This window comes from Dermochelys coriacea, chromosome 10 (assembly GCF_009764565.3).
Source record: "Dermochelys coriacea isolate rDerCor1 chromosome 10, rDerCor1.pri.v4, whole genome shotgun sequence".
Lineage (NCBI taxonomy): Eukaryota > Metazoa > Chordata > Testudines > Dermochelyidae > Dermochelys > Dermochelys coriacea.
Window position 1 is genome coordinate 34,362,972 of NC_050077.1, and position 17,582 is coordinate 34,380,553.

Here is a 17,582-nt window from a genome sequence, read left to right on the forward strand (position 1 = left end):
GCTTGGCAGTTTGTCTGCCCCAAGAGACGCTGCTCGCACCAACTGTGCGGGTGGCTTCCCTGATGTGGATCCTGAGGCGGAACTGTGAGCAAACTTACTTGCCACCGGATGGTAGGTCCCTCCTGAGCTGGAGGGAATGTGAACAGGCCAGCTAGTGGCGAAAGAACCTCTAACCCAAGACAACCTGCACTCTCTGTAGCATCTGTAACCAGACCACCATTTCAATTAGCAGAACTGATGGCAGATCTGCACCATCTAGGGTGGGAGCATGGTCCAAGGGTCAGGGCACCAAGTGGAGAATCAAGGATGCCTGGCTTTTATTCCCAACTCTCCCACTGTGCAGCTTTGGGCAAGTAGCTCTGCCTCAGTTTCCCATTCGATGATGCTCACCCAGGTTGGTAAAATGCTTTGAGATTACATCGGGGGAGCATTCTATACCGAACAGTTAGTTATGTGTATTGAAGCAGAGCCTATGAGCCTGAGTTATGGACCAGGCCCCCATTGTGCTAGGCGCTGTACAAACACAGAACACAAAGTTCCTGCCTCAAAACGCTGACAAGAGATGGAGACAGGCACTATCTGTGCAGGATGGAGAATGGAGCTCGGTTCTGGCCAGTACGAGTCAGACGATGCTCTGACAAGATTTTTTTCTGTTAAAAAGACCAGAAGCCTCATCTAAATTTCCTCTGCGGGAGGGTGGGGAGTGAGGAGTAATGGGGGAGCTATCAGTGGCTGCTCAAGCCTGTTTCCGCAGGCCGACCTGATAAGGTGAATTCCTTTCCCTGGATGAACCTCGTGCCCGAAGTGTCTGTTGGGAAGAGAGTCCTGGTGCAATACAAACACACAAGCACCAGATGCTTCGCCAGGCTCTGAGACAAAATTAGGATTTCGGTATCGCTAGTTGCTGTTCTCCCAGGCTCCTCCCTCCTATCAACACCAGATGACGGTTGTTAGCAGGGTTTATTAGCTTATGAAACGGGAACAGTTTTCACTGCTAGACGCAGGAGGGAAGCCCTGGGAAATCCAGCTGGCTACCCCACTGTGCCCAAGCCTTTCCTGCTCCCAGGGCGCCAATGATCATTTCACCTTTTTGAGGAGTCCAGCAAATTCCCTCCTCTCTCCATGTCATGGGAGTGGCCATTTCTGCAGTGGTTGGCTCTACCTAGCCCAAGGCTTATCTCGGGGGAGGCTGGGACATGGAAGTTTGTGCAGCCCAGTGGATCAGTGAGTCAGTTGGAGACTGAGCGGCTCACCCTGCTGGCGTTTCAGCAGCCCCCTGTGCAAGAGAAACACACAGAACAACTCCCACCAAGGGCCCGCTCTGGCAGCTCACGGAGTGGCCACTGTAAATGTGGCTCAAGGCACTGCTGGGCGAGGGGTCATATCTGCGCTACTGATTCCCATTGGCTTTAGCACCATTCCACTGTATCATGCTAGGCCCTTTGGGTGCAGGGGGTTGTGTGTACTTCCTCAGTGCAGGCAAGGCCTCTGAGGTCCCCAGGTTAACAGCCCATTAAGCCCCAAGGGGCTGGGGTGGGGTGGGGTCGGGTGTGGCAGCTCCCTTTTCTCTTGGGCTGACCCACAGCCTGTCTGCATACACCCATATGTCAGTTACCCTGGGAAAGGTCTTTGGAGCTGTGGGGGACAGAAACTTCCTTGTTTCCTCCCTTTTAAAGGTGACTTGCAAAGGAAATACACTGGCTGTAGGTCCCTCTTGGCTTCGGTTCTGGATTGAGGAGGGCGACTGTGCATTTGGGTTTGTTTCGTGTCTTTAACCTTTGGAGTAGCAGGAACAACAGATCTGAGTTTCCTGTTTTGGTGGAGGACTCAGCTGTGGATTGGGTCTTTTCTCAGCCCTTTGCTGATAGTGAGATATTTCCTTCCCCCCCATGTTGAAGAGATGTTGACAAGAAAACAACCAGAGTTTTAAACAACCTGAATAAAACTCACTGCGCTTCCAGGCATCAGGTTTTATTTCCTTAGTATCTCAGATACCAAAAAGCTACCAGTTCCCCAGTCAGCCACAGACCTTCCAGGGTAGGCAGAACATACATTTCTAATGTGAAAAACGTAAACCCCAAATAAAAGTAAACCCAATCCCCTTTCGACACTGTGAAGGCCTGTACAGCACTCCTGTGCAGCTCACCTTTGAATGAGACCTGACATTCATAGAAACACTCAGGGAACTCCTAGAAGGCAGAGCAGGCGGATTTTCTACACGCTCACCCTCCGTGGGGATGGTGGAGGTGCCAGGAACTGGTCCCGCTAGCTTAGTTCTAGGTTTAGGTCCCGCTAGCTCTGCCCACTGCCCACCTCCAGGGAGAGCTGCTGCAGCAAGGGGTTTGGCTGAGGTCGGAGGGTGACGAATACATCCCTCCCCAGCTGCCCTCCCTTCCAACAGCAGGTCAGACCACAAGCCGGTCAGTCGCCAGGCAAAGAATGGCGAGTTCTCCCTCCCGGAAACTAGGCTGCAGGTTCCACCTGGCTGATTAGCAACCAGTTGGAACAAAGCTCCTCAGAGCTAAGGGAGGGCTGGGCTGCCAGCCCAGCACTGAGCCCCAACCCCACCGGAACGCCCAGCTGGAGCATGACACACAGCATTACAGCTCTGGGAATGGCAGTGCAAAAGACCCTGGCCCTTATGCCCAGGAAATGTAGGGCAGGCTGCTGCCAAGGCGCTCCAGGGAGGAGACCACTCCCTGCTTGCTGCAAAAACAGCAACCCCATGCTCGGTGTGTAACACGTCAGCATGCAGGCTCCCAGAGGGCTGCCAGACATCACCCACCACTGAAATGTAGCCACCTCTGGGAGGCAGAAAGCAGCACTGGCTAATTAAACCATAGCAACGTTACCCAACAGCTTAGGCCTGGAAGTGAAGAAGAAACCACCGTATCCCATGGAATGGCAAGGAAACAGACGATAACCATCGGAGTGGAATTTGGCTGAGATGCCGGATGAGAGCCTGCTTGGGACCAATGGAACCTCCACTGGCAGAGTCCTCCTGGCACAGTGTTGGGACGCTGGGTTAGGGCGGGCGTAAGGGAGAGACAGCCACCTACGGAATCACCAACACCACTTCCTGCAGTGCAGGGGGTCATATGGGTGCTCAGTCTCATGGGGTATGGCTGCAGATGGAACTATCATGCAGGGTAGAGCTGAAGTGCAGGGATAGGATCAGCCTGGAGCAGCTCCTGAAAAAGGCCTTCCCAGCCATGCACGCCAGCCTGCTGCAGGGTTCCTCTCTCTCCAGCCCCCGTCCGATCCCGCCACTGTCCAACCACCGAAACCAGCAGCGATGGGACGTGTCCTGCCTACAAGCCAAGCCAGGCGGTCAGCAGAGATCTCATGCTCCACTCCACCTTTGCAGGCTCATCAGAGGGCAGAGGGGACGTTCAGCCACAGGAAAAAGAGCTAGCACCATCAGGGTCCTCCGCCCAGCTTCAGCCCAGGCAGGCACCAGGGGCTGGGTCACTGTACTCAAACCAGCCCATTGTGCCTCAGCCAAGGGGATGAATGAAAGACAAGCTGCCCCACACCGCATGCTGTACTGGTACACGGGGGCAGGGGGCAGTTTCCCTGGCGCTCTGCATGCCTGCAGGAGGGTTGGCTGGATTCAGGCAACCCCAGTGTGTTTACATGGAGACTTGGGAGTCCGAGAATTTAGAATTCATTTGGTTTCACTTTTCGTTAGCCGAATTCCATCAATATTTACACAGCTGCCTCTCATTTCTTCATCCACCCGCCTTGCCTTCTCCTCCATAGCCCCCCTCCCCCAGCACTCGCTGACGGACCTGCCTGGCTCTGATTAACGGAGCATTACAGAACTCGGATTACACATAGAGCAGAGTGTGGCCTGCAGCCCCCAGCCCTGCTCCTCTCTGAAGTGCAGGGTCAGGCAGGGCTTTCAGAGAGCAGAGGGCTGAGATGGTCAGGCCCCCAGCACTGCTTTTCCCTGGGTCCCTTTCCCTCTCCATTGTAGCAGCCTGAGTTTCCCAGCACAGGGCCTCTGCTGAGCAGGTGTTGCCAACCAGACAAGTTCGACTGTGAGAGAACAGCAGAGGTTTGAGTCAGGCCTGGTGCAAGCAGCCCCCACCTCTGAGCGTGTCCCCCTAAGATCTTAACTGTACCAGCCACTGAGCACCTGCACCCCCAGAGCTGGGCCAATACCCCACCCTCACCAACCTGCACTGCTGCTATCAGTCCTGGGTCTGTCCCCCCAGTTCTGCCCAGACCCCTTGCTCCTGACCCCCCGGCCTGGCTTTTTCTGTCCTCAATCATATGAACAAAAGCTTTCCTGCCTCCCAAGTGTGGTGGTGCAGACACACAATAATTCCTCCTGGAGAAGTGAGCGCCCGGTGCCAAGCCCTGGTCCCTGAGCGATTCGGTTCTGCTGGGTGAGTCGTGGGTGCGGGGAACTTGTGCAGCCTGGCTGGGTGTGGCTGCCAGAGGTGTGAGACATCCTAGGGACCGTATGGGAGAGGCTGGCATCCGGTCAGTGCAGTTAGCTCCTTGGCTCCCTGGGCTGGAGGCTTTCCCTTCCGAGGTGCTAATGTACCGTGAATCTGTACTTGGCAGAGTGCTAACCACGGCACCAATGATGCCAGCCTGAGCGTGCAAAGCTCACCCCACGCAGCAGGGGTCAGGTCTAACGATCTCCTTAATGCTAGTGACATGGACCCCGCTGTGAGAACCGCACTGAGCGCCAGCCAACGTCCTGCTGCCCTGCCTCCTGCCGGATGGAGCTGCAGCCTATTGGCCACCCCACTGGTGCAATAGCCTTCCCTGGGGAGTAAGGGGAACTGGCAAGGGTGACAGACCTGGGCCCTCAGCCAAGGTAAGGCTGCGCCATTATAAACACACAGGTCAAAGGCCATTTCTCCCCACTGCTCAGATGGCTGTTCCCTGTCCCTCCATGCACACTGCCTACGCCTCTTCTTCCAGAGCTGAGGTGGGGGGCTCCCCGTATTCTCCCAAGTCCTCCAAGTGTTACCATTCACCCCCAGTTCCCCCAGCAGTTCACACAAGGAACCAGCCCTGCCACGGCTGCTGCAGAGCCCGGACCGTTGTGCATATCGCTGAGGCCTCAGGCCCGATCACATCTCCCTAATGCGGTGACTTGGAGGAGGGCTGGGGAGCCGAGTGCTGTCGGGAGTGTGCTATATGGGGGGGAAGGATGGGTGGCTAAGCACAGCCCCAAGGCAGGAGAGCTCCCTGTGTGTCACAGCTTCCCTGCGTGGACCAGGATACAGACGCACTGCGCTGGCGTGCAGGGCAGCTCAGTGTGATCGCTGCTGGGCAGTGTCACAGAATTGTTAAGGGCACAGCCACACACATGTACACAGGAGACTGTAGGTTTTGGTGCAGCCTGCATGTGTCTCACAGGGCAGAACATGTTCACTTGGTCTGTGCTCACTTGACAGCTCCTGTGGGCCAGCACTATCCAGCCCCTTGGGACTTCTTTAGCAGCCTTGCATATAAGTGAGCAGACACGCACGCGCATGCACACACACTTCACACTCTCACACATCCAGCGGATGCGAGCAGGGGGACTAGGCAAGGCTGCCCAGTGGTTTCCATTGTAGCCTCCTCTTTTCACTTGCTCAGTTTCTGACTCGTTCCCCTTTCGGGCTGGAGTTTGGAGGCCTGTCTCTGCCCAGTGCACAGCTTCGCCTGGAACATCTGAGCAGACACAGGTCAGCCGTTCTGCTTGCCAGGAGAGTGACTCAGACACTCATCTCCTCAGACGGAGGTTTGTTGGCTCCTAGCAGCCACGGGACTGACAGGGTTCCCCCATTTGAAAGGGGGAATGTGACCTGGAAATCAGGTTCCCTGAGGAGCAGCGGGGGGCCCTGGAGCAGGCTGGTTAGTGAGCATGTGGAGAGATCCTCTCGCACACCTGACCATGGCGCAGGGCTGGATCATCTTCCCAGTAACCTGCCTCCGCTCCTGGAGCACTGATGCCAGCAGGAGAACTGGGTCTAGGGGAGGGCAAAGGGATACTGCCTCAGCCCCTGCACCTGGCTTGGGACATTTAACGCCACCATCTTCACATTCCCTTCACACACTGCCCCTTATCACATGGCTAGACAGCACCTAGCACAATGGGGCCCTGCTCAGTGCTTGGGGCCGCTAGGCCTTGCGGTAATCTACCATAAATAACATCTATGGTCGCTACGTCCCTCGCCACCATCACCGGAGCAGGTGGGCGCCTCACAGCCTTTTCTGTATTCATTCCTGAGGAGCAGGGCAGGGCTATTGGACGGATGGGACAAAGTGACTTGACCAAAGTCCCACAGGGTGTCTGTGTCAGAGCAGGGACCTGGATACAATCTCCTGAATCTCAGAGGCTACCACCCTAACCACTGGCCATCCCTACTCCCTTACGGGGAGCTAGAGAGGTTATACTCCCTGACTATGGAAACGTGGACTGGGGCTGGTCATGAGAAATGGAGCCTTTGCCCCTCATTAGCCAGTGTGAACATGACCCAGACTGGTACAGCCCTGGAGCTATTACTTCAGTTTAATGGGGCCCAAGCAAGTTTGGATGCTGATCTCAGGCCAGTTCTTAGTGGTCAACTGGACACATCATAAAAACCAGCCTCGTCCACTGGAACTAGCCGGCCCCTTTGTTGGCAGGGGAAGCCAAGGATTGGGGTGGGCAAGGGGTGAGGTGGAAACTGCAAGACTGTAGCTATTACATGGGTAGAGTTTGGCTGCCTCCATTCTCTCTCCCAGGAGCGCTAGCCACATGCCTAAAGCTCTAACCACCAGTTGGATTTTAGCTCCCTCGCACGGGTCGTAAATTGAACTCCCTCACCCAGCCCCAAAGCTCAGCCTCAAATCTGTCTGAGCAGAGCTGAAGCTGGCCCAGGGCAGAGGAGCCAGCAGGACCCTTGGAGTTCCACTGTGAGCTGCAGACTGGCAGCTCCAGGTACGAAGGGCTGATGCCCGCAGACAGCCTGGCGCAAGAAGTTGCCCAGTGCCCGGAGGATTCTGGTCCTGACAGCGGATCATCCAGCAGAGGTGCATCTGGACCAAGCTGGATTTCTCTGAGTCACTCCTCAGGTGGACTTCCTGGAGGGCTGCTTTCTATTAGAGGAGGGCTGTCTCTTTGGGAGCTGGCACTCAGATCTCTGCAGCCAGGCACGAGGGACGCCCTCTCCCTTTCAAAGGGCCCATTGTAGTCCCCTCCCAGCAGATTTTTTAAATTAACATCCCAAATTCCTCTGAAAATTGCTGCTGACTAAATATTTTTGTGGGGAGCTTTGTATATTTTCCATCCCCACAACAAAGAGATGAAAAATCCTCACTCAAGTCCAAGCTTTCTGTTAGGGGTGGGTGGAGGGTGGGTGGACGGCTAGGAGGGGGCAGCCAGACTGCCAGAACGAGCTTTCTGCCCTATTAACTGTTGCTTTGCAGCATTCTCGGCCACCCTCGCTCCCTGCAAACCCGACAGCAGCCGTCCAGGCACTGGCTCCTGACCTGCTGGGTAAATAGACTTGTACAGGGAAGCAGCTGATCGCAGCCAGACTGCGCTCCCTGGATCTTCCACTGCGAGACAACAAATGAGGCATTATATGGCTTTGCACCATAGTCATCATGAGACGCGCGCAGAACAGGAGCCGTGGAGAGCTGCCGCTACACGACACCCGCTCCTGTACGCACGAGAGGGGAAAGCGAGAGCCCTGCGCTGTGTTTCCTGATCCGCTCGGGAAAGAAAGGGCAGACTGGCAGTTGTACATGGGAACAGCAAGGAGGAGGCAGGCCTGGCCTAGGTCAGGTGAAATGCCTTGCCATGGAACCTCGCTTGTCAGTTGGCCAGGCAACACTGCCCCTCAGACAGCGGGTCAGCATGGAGCGAGGAGGCTCAGCTCCTCAACCTGATTCTCCAGAGAGGGTCCAACTCCCCGGCCCCAGCTCATCCGCCAGGGCTGTCAGCACAAGGGGCACCGGATGCTGCCTACTGGATGGCCTAACTAGTATGTCAACTGGCTGTATCGAACATATAGATGGAGACAGCTGCTGGCAGCCCTGACGACACCTTACAAACCAGCTGGGTAGGCAACCCAGCACCCTGGGAGGTAAGAAAGGGATCTAGGTGGTTCACCCAGGTTAAATGCAGCCACTTCTAGGGTGGATCGCAGCAACTATGGAACAGCACACAGCAATACTCCACTTCATCTCCTGCCACAGGCTGCTGTGTCTAACGGAAATGGCAGGGATACATTGGGCAGCAAGCATATCACTTAGAGTTAGAATTCAGCAGGACACTGGCATTAAAGACCCCAGCAAAGATTTTACCTGAGACCCCCAGAAGGGCGTGATTGTCACAGCACTGGTGCTGGGAGGAGAGGGAGGGCTTCAGGTTGTCAGGCCATGACTGGACTATCACCCTTCCCACTAGATCAGGGACAGGCATAGCCCAGAAGGCCAGTCCATTGACTGGAGGCAAAGACAACCTGAACTGCTGGCAAACAATATTGCAAAGAGTCGAGAGGACGCAGCGCCGGCCACAGGAAGCCCAGGTAAGGGCAGCTTACAGGGCCCCAGATGCACAGACGGCTTCACCAGGAAGTGATCCCATGCGAGCCTGGTGCTGGTGAAAGCTGCTGGGTCCACAGCCCTGGAGACCAAAGTCCTCCTACTTCCGTAGCCATCAAGGCCAGAAGGGACCATTAGATCCTCCTGCTTATCACAGCCCAAATGCCCCAGCGCTGAGCCCCACTTCACTTACACCAAAGCAGTGTCGTGCTTAGGGCCTGACCTGGAAGCCCCAGGCAGAGAACAGGAGGCTGTAAGGTGGTGGGAGATCCTCTATTACAGTCACAGATCACTGTGCCCATAATCTGCAGACTCTCAGCCCACAGGGCCCCTGGGAAGCCACAGCCATTTCGGAACCATGGCCCAGCAGCTGGCATCTGAGGGCAGCCTGGCGCAAACCTTCCATCAGAGACCAAAGCTACCACACAGCTTCCTGACACCAACAGTGCCCCACTTCCAGCAGCAGATTAGACGAGGCTCATTGTGCAGTGACTGCTAATTCCTGGGTGCTGAATCAGCACCGAGGAAGGATTGCAAAACCCCTGCAATTAAACCCCAAATCCCTCTTACTATTAAATCCAGCCCTTGCTGGTAACTGAGAGCTTGAGCAGGAAGCCACTGCCGGAGCCTTGGAGCTTTGCGTGTGGCACACATCCCACACCAGAACCACACTCAACAAGGCTGCCATTTGCTAATCTAAGTGGGGTTTCTCTCCTTCCGGTGCTGCGTGCCAAGCACTCTCTGACAGATGCTCTAATCACAGAGGATAGCAATGGCTGGGCTGGAGAAGACCCAGGATCCTGTCTCTGACACTGGCCACAGCTGCTCCAGAAGAAGGTGCGAGAGCCCTGCAGTTCTGGGCTGCCTGGCCACGAGGGAAGTTCCTTCCTGACCCCAGCAATTAGAAGCTGGCTCGCGCCCTGGAGCAGGAGGGTTTATAGCTCCTCCCAAATTCTTTATTTAATCCTTATTATTGTAATTCTGAATGTTCTCATCATCCACAGAAATAGCCAAGCAAACCCCTCTCAGCTCCTGGCCTCACTGACCTCTTGTGGCAATGAGTTCTGCAGGCTGTGTGTGTGTGTGTGTGTGGAAAGAGCATGTCTTTTGGTCAGTTTTAAAGCGTCCTTTTCGGTTTGATGAGCTGTCCCCTTGGTCTCATGTGAGAAAGGGGACTAGACTATCCTGATCTCCCTTCTCTGAGTCCCATTGTTTGACTCCTCTCTAAACCTAGCATACCCAATCTTTTCCATCTCTGCAAAGCTTCCCTGCCCTGTGGGTAAACAGGGCTAGAGCTTGCTGGCCATAAGAATCCAGCACAGGTTTCTCTCTGCTGTCTAACATTGTGCCCAGCATCCCTGCAAGGTTTTCCACCTTTACTCCAGCCCAGGAGAGGTTCCTCACCTGAGGAGGGCTTGTTGGCCACCAGTATCCATTTGCAGTGACTGTGGGTAAATCCAGCCCCATTCAATGGACTCTAGCAGACCTTCCTCACTGCCCTTGGCCCAGGGAAGTATAGATGGTCACTGACGGTATACAAATGACTCTGACTGGATACAGAAAGACCAAGGCCAGCTGGGCAGGGTGGTCTGCAGGGCTTTGGCCAGCCTCCTCTTCAGTCACTCAAGCAGCAGGGACCCCTCCACTTCCTGCTACACTTTCTGTGCTTTCTGCAGCTCCCTTCCCCACACCACCAGCGCCATGGCAGCTGCAGAGGGCTTTGGGAGCTGGAGTACCAAGGGTGCTGGTTAATTGTGTGCTACCCTATTGGCCAAGGAGATGTGGCAGCAAGGCTGGACAGCTGGGATGCTCTGATGGAGGGAGATTTAAAGAGAAAACACCAGGGCACAATCCTCCCTATGTAAAAATCTGCTCCAAACATGTCCAAAGCAAGCGGGATGGGGCGGCCGGCAGTGGGATTTCAGGGGCACTCCCAGAGAGGGTACTTCACCCCTGCGCTAGCACCAGCACTCCCATCATGATCCAACATGCTCCCTCTGCTAGCTTAGAGCTCAGTGCTCTGGCACAGCTCCAGCTTGCCCAGTGACTTGCAGCATCCCAGCACCCAGGGCAGGGCACGGGGGTGTATCTATATCTTGCCTCTCATTTGGAGCCCGTGTGCAAGGGAGAGCAATTGCCTACTTCCCAGTAAGCTGCAGAACCATGAGTGCGGACAGGCGGGTGTACGCCAGAACCACAGCTGGGACGAGGGCACCAGCCCATCTGGGAGTCATTTCAGCAATTGCACTGCTAGCCGCCTTCCATCAGCCAGCTGGCCCCTCACCCCGCATGCAGCTATTTTTACAGGGAGCAATTACCAGGTCAGCCCTGTCCTGCAGCAACCCAGCCCACCAGGTACTACTAACCCTTTCAGGGGGAAGAAGCAGAGAAAATGGCACCCGCATGGCAGCTCCCACTTCTCTCCAGGAGCTCCTCCTGTGCAGCCCTTCTCCCCGTGGGAAGGGCATTCCGCCAGTCTCTGGCACAGCGGGCAATAGTGCCCTCACCAATGAAACGCCAGCTATCACCTTCAGATGACTTCGGGAGCCGTTTCTTCAAGCGGTGTCCAAGCAAAGCAACACGTCTCGCAGCACCAATCCCAAGCCCTCCCAGGCCTGTGTCTCAAGGAATGGCAATCAAGGCTATGCACTGTCCCATGGGTGCTAATGCACCGGGGGAAGGTGGGAACCCCGGGCCAGGCAGGGGTTCGTGAGAGTACCGTACCATGCAGTGCCAGAGCAGAATCTGCCCCCGTCTTTGAATTTCTTCGCCTTGTGTCTCAATCTGGATGTGCTAGCCGCATGTGGGGGCAGGGGGAGAGGGACACTGGTACAAGGTGCGGAGGGAATCTGCACACACAGCGCAGAGCTGTGTCAGTGCTGAATATGACAACAAACTGCTGACAGCAAACATTCGGCAAGGCTGGTTTTTCCCTGCTGGTGAAAAGGGCCAGGCTGACCATTTCAGAAACAAGCCACAGCCCAGCTGCAGCATCCAGGCAGCACCAGGACAAGATTCCCCTGGGCTGCTCCCCCCCACAACGTGCCTCAGTCCTGACCTTGGCATCCATGGCTCCGTTCAATCTTCAGAGATGGCCAGCCAAGCGGGTGGTTTGTGTGATGTGGTCTCCCTTACTACACTCCTCAGCACTTACCCAGGCCCTGCCTTCCCCCCATCCCGTCACCAGAATTACTTTGTCCAGTCATGGAAAAACAGCCCCATGTCTTGCTTCAGCATGAACTCTTCCCCGCTCCAGCCAGGCCTCTCCCTCCATTCGCTCGCCACCTTCCTGAATCACCCGGCCCCACTGGAGGTTCAACATCTGCCCCCAGGCTTCATGCAGCTGCCTCTTCCAGGCCCCACGTTAACCAGGGGGCATGCTATGTTATAACCCTCACCCTGGGGAACTATTTCAAAGGCTTTGATCTTGGTGGTAAACAGGGATCTCCCCGGGCAGCCTTCACTGCTGCCCAGATGCAGCAAGGGGCCACACTGGGTGCCAGCGCTGGGGTCTCGCTACCCGTTGAGTTCCATGTAGAACTCTGGGTCTGGCACGTCAGCACCGAGGTCCCAACCCTCCCTGAGCTCGACGCTGTGGTCACCAACTTCTGTCTGTTTCAGGTATGTGGGGGCGACAAGAGGAAATGGGATTCAAGAGACCTCAAATCGCTTCAATGCTGGGAGCACAACTGCAGGCTTCAGCTGGTGGAGCATGCCCAGAGCCAGGGCCTCACTGGCCCCCAAAGAGACCTGGGAACCTGCCTGTCCCATGGATCAGCACTCACCACCTGCACCACCTGCAAGCAGCAGTGCCTGCAGCTGTGCTCACCGGTCCATTCCCTCCAAGGCCTCAGCTCACCCTCCAGCTGAGTGGGAGGGAAGATCAAAGGGCCTGGAGATTTTCTCAAGGGACAGCTGGGGCTAACTACCTTCACTGCTTTGGGACCCTCCGAACATTGGAGCCCTGGCCCCTGGGACCAGAATGCCAGCTTCTCTAGGCAAGGCTTAGGAAGCGCTGCCCTATGGGATTGCCAACACCTGCCTCACCCCCCGCCTGGCTCCCAGCAAAGCGGGCCTGGTTCTGATGGTGGGGGATCAGCCACCAGGAATAGCTCATCCTGGGGGAAAAAGGGCAAGATTTGAAAGGGGAGCCCGGTGGATTTGGGATTGGCTGGAGTGGCACTGCAGGGCAGCTGGGGGGCTGGGAACACCCACAGAGTGACAGCCGAGCCCCACTTTATAACCCGCAGGCAGCCAGGATGTGGGGAACAGAATCGCCAGAACTGTTGGTGATCAATTACGTGCAGGCTGCAGAGCCATTGCGCCCAAGGATGGCCTCGGCTCCCATCAGCTTTCTGAGCCCCTCGTTCGCTCTTTGCAGCCACTCCCTCCCCAGTGAAGGCAAAGGAAGGAGGAAAGCCCCCTATGATTCCCACTGACAGCAGCCATCTCCAGCCCAAAGCCTTGATGGTGGGGGGGGGGGGGTGGAGGCCACTGACTGAGGGCTGGATCTGAAGGAAAGTGGCTTGCAAACAAAGGGGAGTCAGGAATTCCCTCCTCTCCTCAGCCACCGAGACCCAAGTGGGGGGTCGCCCATTTCCCCAGCAGCAGTCGACACCGCCCCAGCCAGACCTCACGCCAAGCAGAGGCTGGGACTACCCAGAGCCATGCAGGCTGCCAGCCTGGCCCCCCACTGCTGCAGGGGAAATGGCCTCTGAGCTCAGGTCAAAGGCGACTTCCCCTCCCCCTCACCCAGGAGCACACAGCTGCAGAGCATGTGGCAGGGAGAGCCGGCCAGAGAAGGGTTAAACGTGGCCTTGTCCTGGATCCTTGTGCTACACCCCCAGGAGAGCTGGGACTAGAACTCACAACTCCACCTCTTGAGCTAGGGGAGCTCTGCAATGCCAGAGCAGGAGCAGCTCCAATGGGGCGCTACCACTCACTTCTAGGGGATCCCTCAGAGCCAAGGCTGGGGGCTAAGCATTAGAGTCATATTGTTCTTTCCATGGGGTGGGAACCAAAGTTTCCCTACACGGTAAGAAGGCAGCCAGCCTGCCAAGGATGTTGCCAGCTGGTGTTCCCAGTACTGGCGAGTGCCTCTGCTCTCCACTGCTAACAAAGCCCCACTGGCACACAGGCCATGAGTCACTGTTAAATATTCATAGATTCATAGATACTAAGGTCAGAAGGGACCATTCTGATCATCTAGTCCGACCTCCTGCTCTACGCAGGCCACAGAATCTCACCTACCCACTCCTACGAAAAACCTCACCTATGTCTGAGCTATTGAAGTCCTCAAATCGTGGGTTAAAGACTTCAAGGAGCAGAGAAGCCTCCCTCAAGTGACCTGTGCCCCATGCTACAGAGGAAGGCGAAAAACCTCCAATCTGCCCTGGAGGAAAATTCCTGCCCGACTCCAAATATGGCGATCAGCTAAACCCTGAGCATTTGGGCAAGATTCACCAGCCAGATACTACAGAAAATTCTTTCCTGGGTAACTCAGATCCCATCCATCTAATATCCCATCTCAGGGGATTAGGCCTATTTACCCTGAATATTTAAAGATCAATTAATTACCAAAATCACATTATCCCATCATTCCATCTCCTCCATAAACTTATCGAGTAGAATCTTAAAGCCAGATAGATCTTTTGCCCCCACTGCTTCCCTTGGAAGGCTATTCCAAAACTTCACTCCTCTGATGGTTAGAAACCTTCGTCTAATTTCAAGTCTAAACTTCCTGGTGGCCAGTTTATACCCATTTGTTCTTGTGTCCACATTGGTGCTGAGCTTAAATAATTCCTCTCCCTCCTCTTTATTTATCCCTCTGATATATTTATAGAGACCCTGACTGGCTGGACCGGCCTAGCAGGGGCCCTGGGATGCGGATATCTTGGAGACTTGCACCCTGACTCCAGGGAGTCCTGGGAAGCGACTGGCAGGCAAGAAAGCCCATTTCTACTCACTCCCCCCTCGCCAGAAGGAGCCATCTCAGACTGCTGACAACCGTCATTCCCATGCATGCTCTAGCTGGGATGGAGTGAGCACACTCGAAGCAGCAGTGCAGCTGCTGGGGCACAGGCGGTGTGAAAGGCTTGCTGCCTGAGTGCTGTCCTGTTTGAGACTCTAGCTACATGTGCGGGGGGCAGCAGCAGCAGGAGGAGAAACTGCCAGTTATGGCCCGTACCTCCCAGGCTGCACCATCTCCCGGCTGCTCACTGCCCCAGGAAGTCATTAAGGCTGAGAACGGACCAAATTTATCCAGAGAGATTGCTCAGGGCCTGAGCCGAGCTCTACCCATTATGTCTCCCTGAGCTCTGTGTGGAAGCCAGATTATGCCACCGCGGCTATTGTGGGTCTGACACCTGCCTCTGAACCATCTAGTTCTGACCCCTGTTTGCAACGACATCCTGGACGAGCTGACGCATTGGTCTGATCCCAAGAAGCCATTCCTATGCTCCCACGACCAAAGGCACCAGCAATGGGACGTCCAAAGAAGAGCAAACGGGCCAGGCCGCTAAGGGCACAGATGTGTTAGAGCATCACTGGAAGAAGGTTACCGGGCGGCAGCAGCCCAGCAGGTGCAAGGGGCAGTGGGATGGGAGGGGTTAAGCTAAAGCTCCCAGCCCTTCACTGAGAAAGTGACATGATCAGGGTTGTGTTTGTCAGGGGTCCCTGGGGCCATCTCAAGCCTTTCCCTGGCAGAGTTCATTGGATTGATCATGGCTCAGCTGTTCCATGCAGCTTGCTCTGGAGAGGGTTTTAAATGCTGTGGCTAATTGATTAAACCGCCTCGGATTTGGATTATTAATGGGGCTCCATCCAGCACTTCCGTCTTAAACTCAAAAGCCAGTGGATAACTTCTCCCATTTGTAAGGCCCTCTGATAGCACTGCAAAGGGAACAGAATAAAAACGTAGACACCTCTCTTACATGGCATCATGCTTGCAATTGCCATGTTCTGCCTTCAGCTTGCCAGCTGAGAGAGTGCAGTGCACATATGAGGGTTTGCCCTGAGTTATGCTGGGTTTCCAGAACCTGTCTCTGCACAACAGCAGCATCAGCAGAAATGGGAAAACCTTTGTCCCACCTCCGGAGCACTTACAGGGACAGCACCTCCAGGTGCCTTAGCCACAGGGGGTGGCCAGGTCTCTGAGCAGAGATGGAAACACAGAGCAGAGGAGAGTGCTGTGTGTGTGTCTGGGGGAGAGGGACAGAGGCAGAGATGGTCTAGCTTTCCAATCCAGCTCCCCGGGATCAGGTCCCCTGCCTGATGGAGCACTCCCCTGGGACGCCCCATATATACATGCCAGGACAGTGGCAGACAGGAAAGATGGCCTAGGGGTTAGAGAGCTAGCCTGGGACTCCAGAGACCTGGGTCCAGTTCCCTGCTGTGCCTCAGCTTCCTTTGTGACCCTGGACAAGTCCCTTAGGCTCACTGTGGCTCAGTGCCCATGTAGACAGCTCACGGATAAAACGGAGGACTGAGGTGCCCACATAGTGCAGTTCTGGGGGCCACTGAAGCACCAGACAGAGCTACAACTTCTTGCTGTTGTATTAGACCAGAGCTAGCCAGGGAGCTCAGCCCCTGGACAAGAACTAGGTGGCAGGCACATGGCCAGCAGAGTCAAAGGCAACCAGTTTCCTATTTTATCAGTCGATGGGTGCTGGCCGGTGCATTTGTCTCTTGCATCTCTCATGGCTCTGCCTGGCCTAGGATCTCTAGGCATGGTGCTCCAACCAGTTAGCAGCGTGGACTTTAACAGAGGTGACAGTGGCCAGGTAAAAGCAAGGGGGACCCTCCCAGCTGAGCACATGGTAGATAACGCCTAGTTGTTCCACAGCGCTTTTCATCCTAAGATCACCAAGCACGCTACAGCGGCGGTCAGTATCGGTGTCCCCATTCCACAGGTGAGTAAACTGAGGCACAGAGAGGTGACACAATTTGTCCAAGGTCATCCAGCTGGTCTAGGGTAAAGTTGGGAACAGAACCAGGGGTCTGAAGTCCCAGTCTAGTGCTCTATCAGTCCAGGCCACCTCCTGTCCACTAGACCTTTAGAAGATGTTTGATTAGGTAACACACTTCCAAGTCCTAGCCTAGCCCACACCCAGGAGCGGGGAGGATCTGACTGGAGACACAACCCCCCTCCACACACCAAGCTACAGCCCCAGGCTCAGAGTCATGCAGCCCTGGGATGCCCCAAAAGAAATAAGAGCCGCTTGCACCAGCCTAGCGCTGCAGAAGGGACTCCTGAGTGCGTATTCTGACTGTGCCAAGTATAACGATCCTGTCAAAAGCTGCCGTCCAAAGGAGGTTTAATGCCAGGGAAGGTCTGTGGTGGCTCTGGAAGGCCCTGGTGCAGGAAGTGCCCAGGACACACAGACCGCAACAGCGCTCAGTCCCCCTCACTCTCCAAACAGCTGCCCTGATTTTGCAGGTTAAAGCAAGGGGGACCTTGCAGCTGAGTGAATGATTAGTACAGGGGCTTGAGGTAATCTTCTGTGGGGGGAGGGAAGAGACAGTTCCCTGCTGCCCCCGAAATGAGACAGTAGCGCCTCTCCACCTGGCTTTAATTGCCACTGGCTGGGGTTCAGTCACAGAGCTGCCATGCCCGGGCCAGCTGTCAAAGCAGCACTTGTGGGGCTCGGGAAACACACTACAAAAGCCATCGTAAAACCTCCATTAAAGCCAATAAAAGGGACGAGATGGCGCTCCTGCGGCTGGGAAGGTGGAGATGCATTCCTCAGAGCGCAAAGGGGGAGCAGCCTCTCGCCAAGCCAGGAGAACACACTCACATCTTCCATTCCTAAGGGACAGCTCTTGATAAGACTATCCATTGCAGCAGGGAAAGGTTTAACGGAGCATCAATCTGGAGCCCTTCTTCCTCTCCTCTCTGCTTCCCCCCAGCACCAGGCCAGGAGAGAATGTTTCCACAGGACCCATATCTGCCTCCCATCCCCGAAGAGGGAAAAGAGCCAGACACTCCATGAAGTCCCCTAGCGACCTGGCTATTACTACCACTCCTCCATGGAAGGCGCTCC

At 55.5% G+C, this 17,582-nt stretch overlaps 1 protein-coding gene across 2 annotated transcripts in view; it reads right to left on the bottom strand.

The window, feature by feature from the left end:
* The window catches only part of CORO7 (coronin 7), a 173,961-nt gene that overhangs the window by 66,757 nt on the left and 89,622 nt on the right, over positions 1-17,582 (bottom strand). The gene's annotated exons all lie outside the window — the stretch shown is intronic.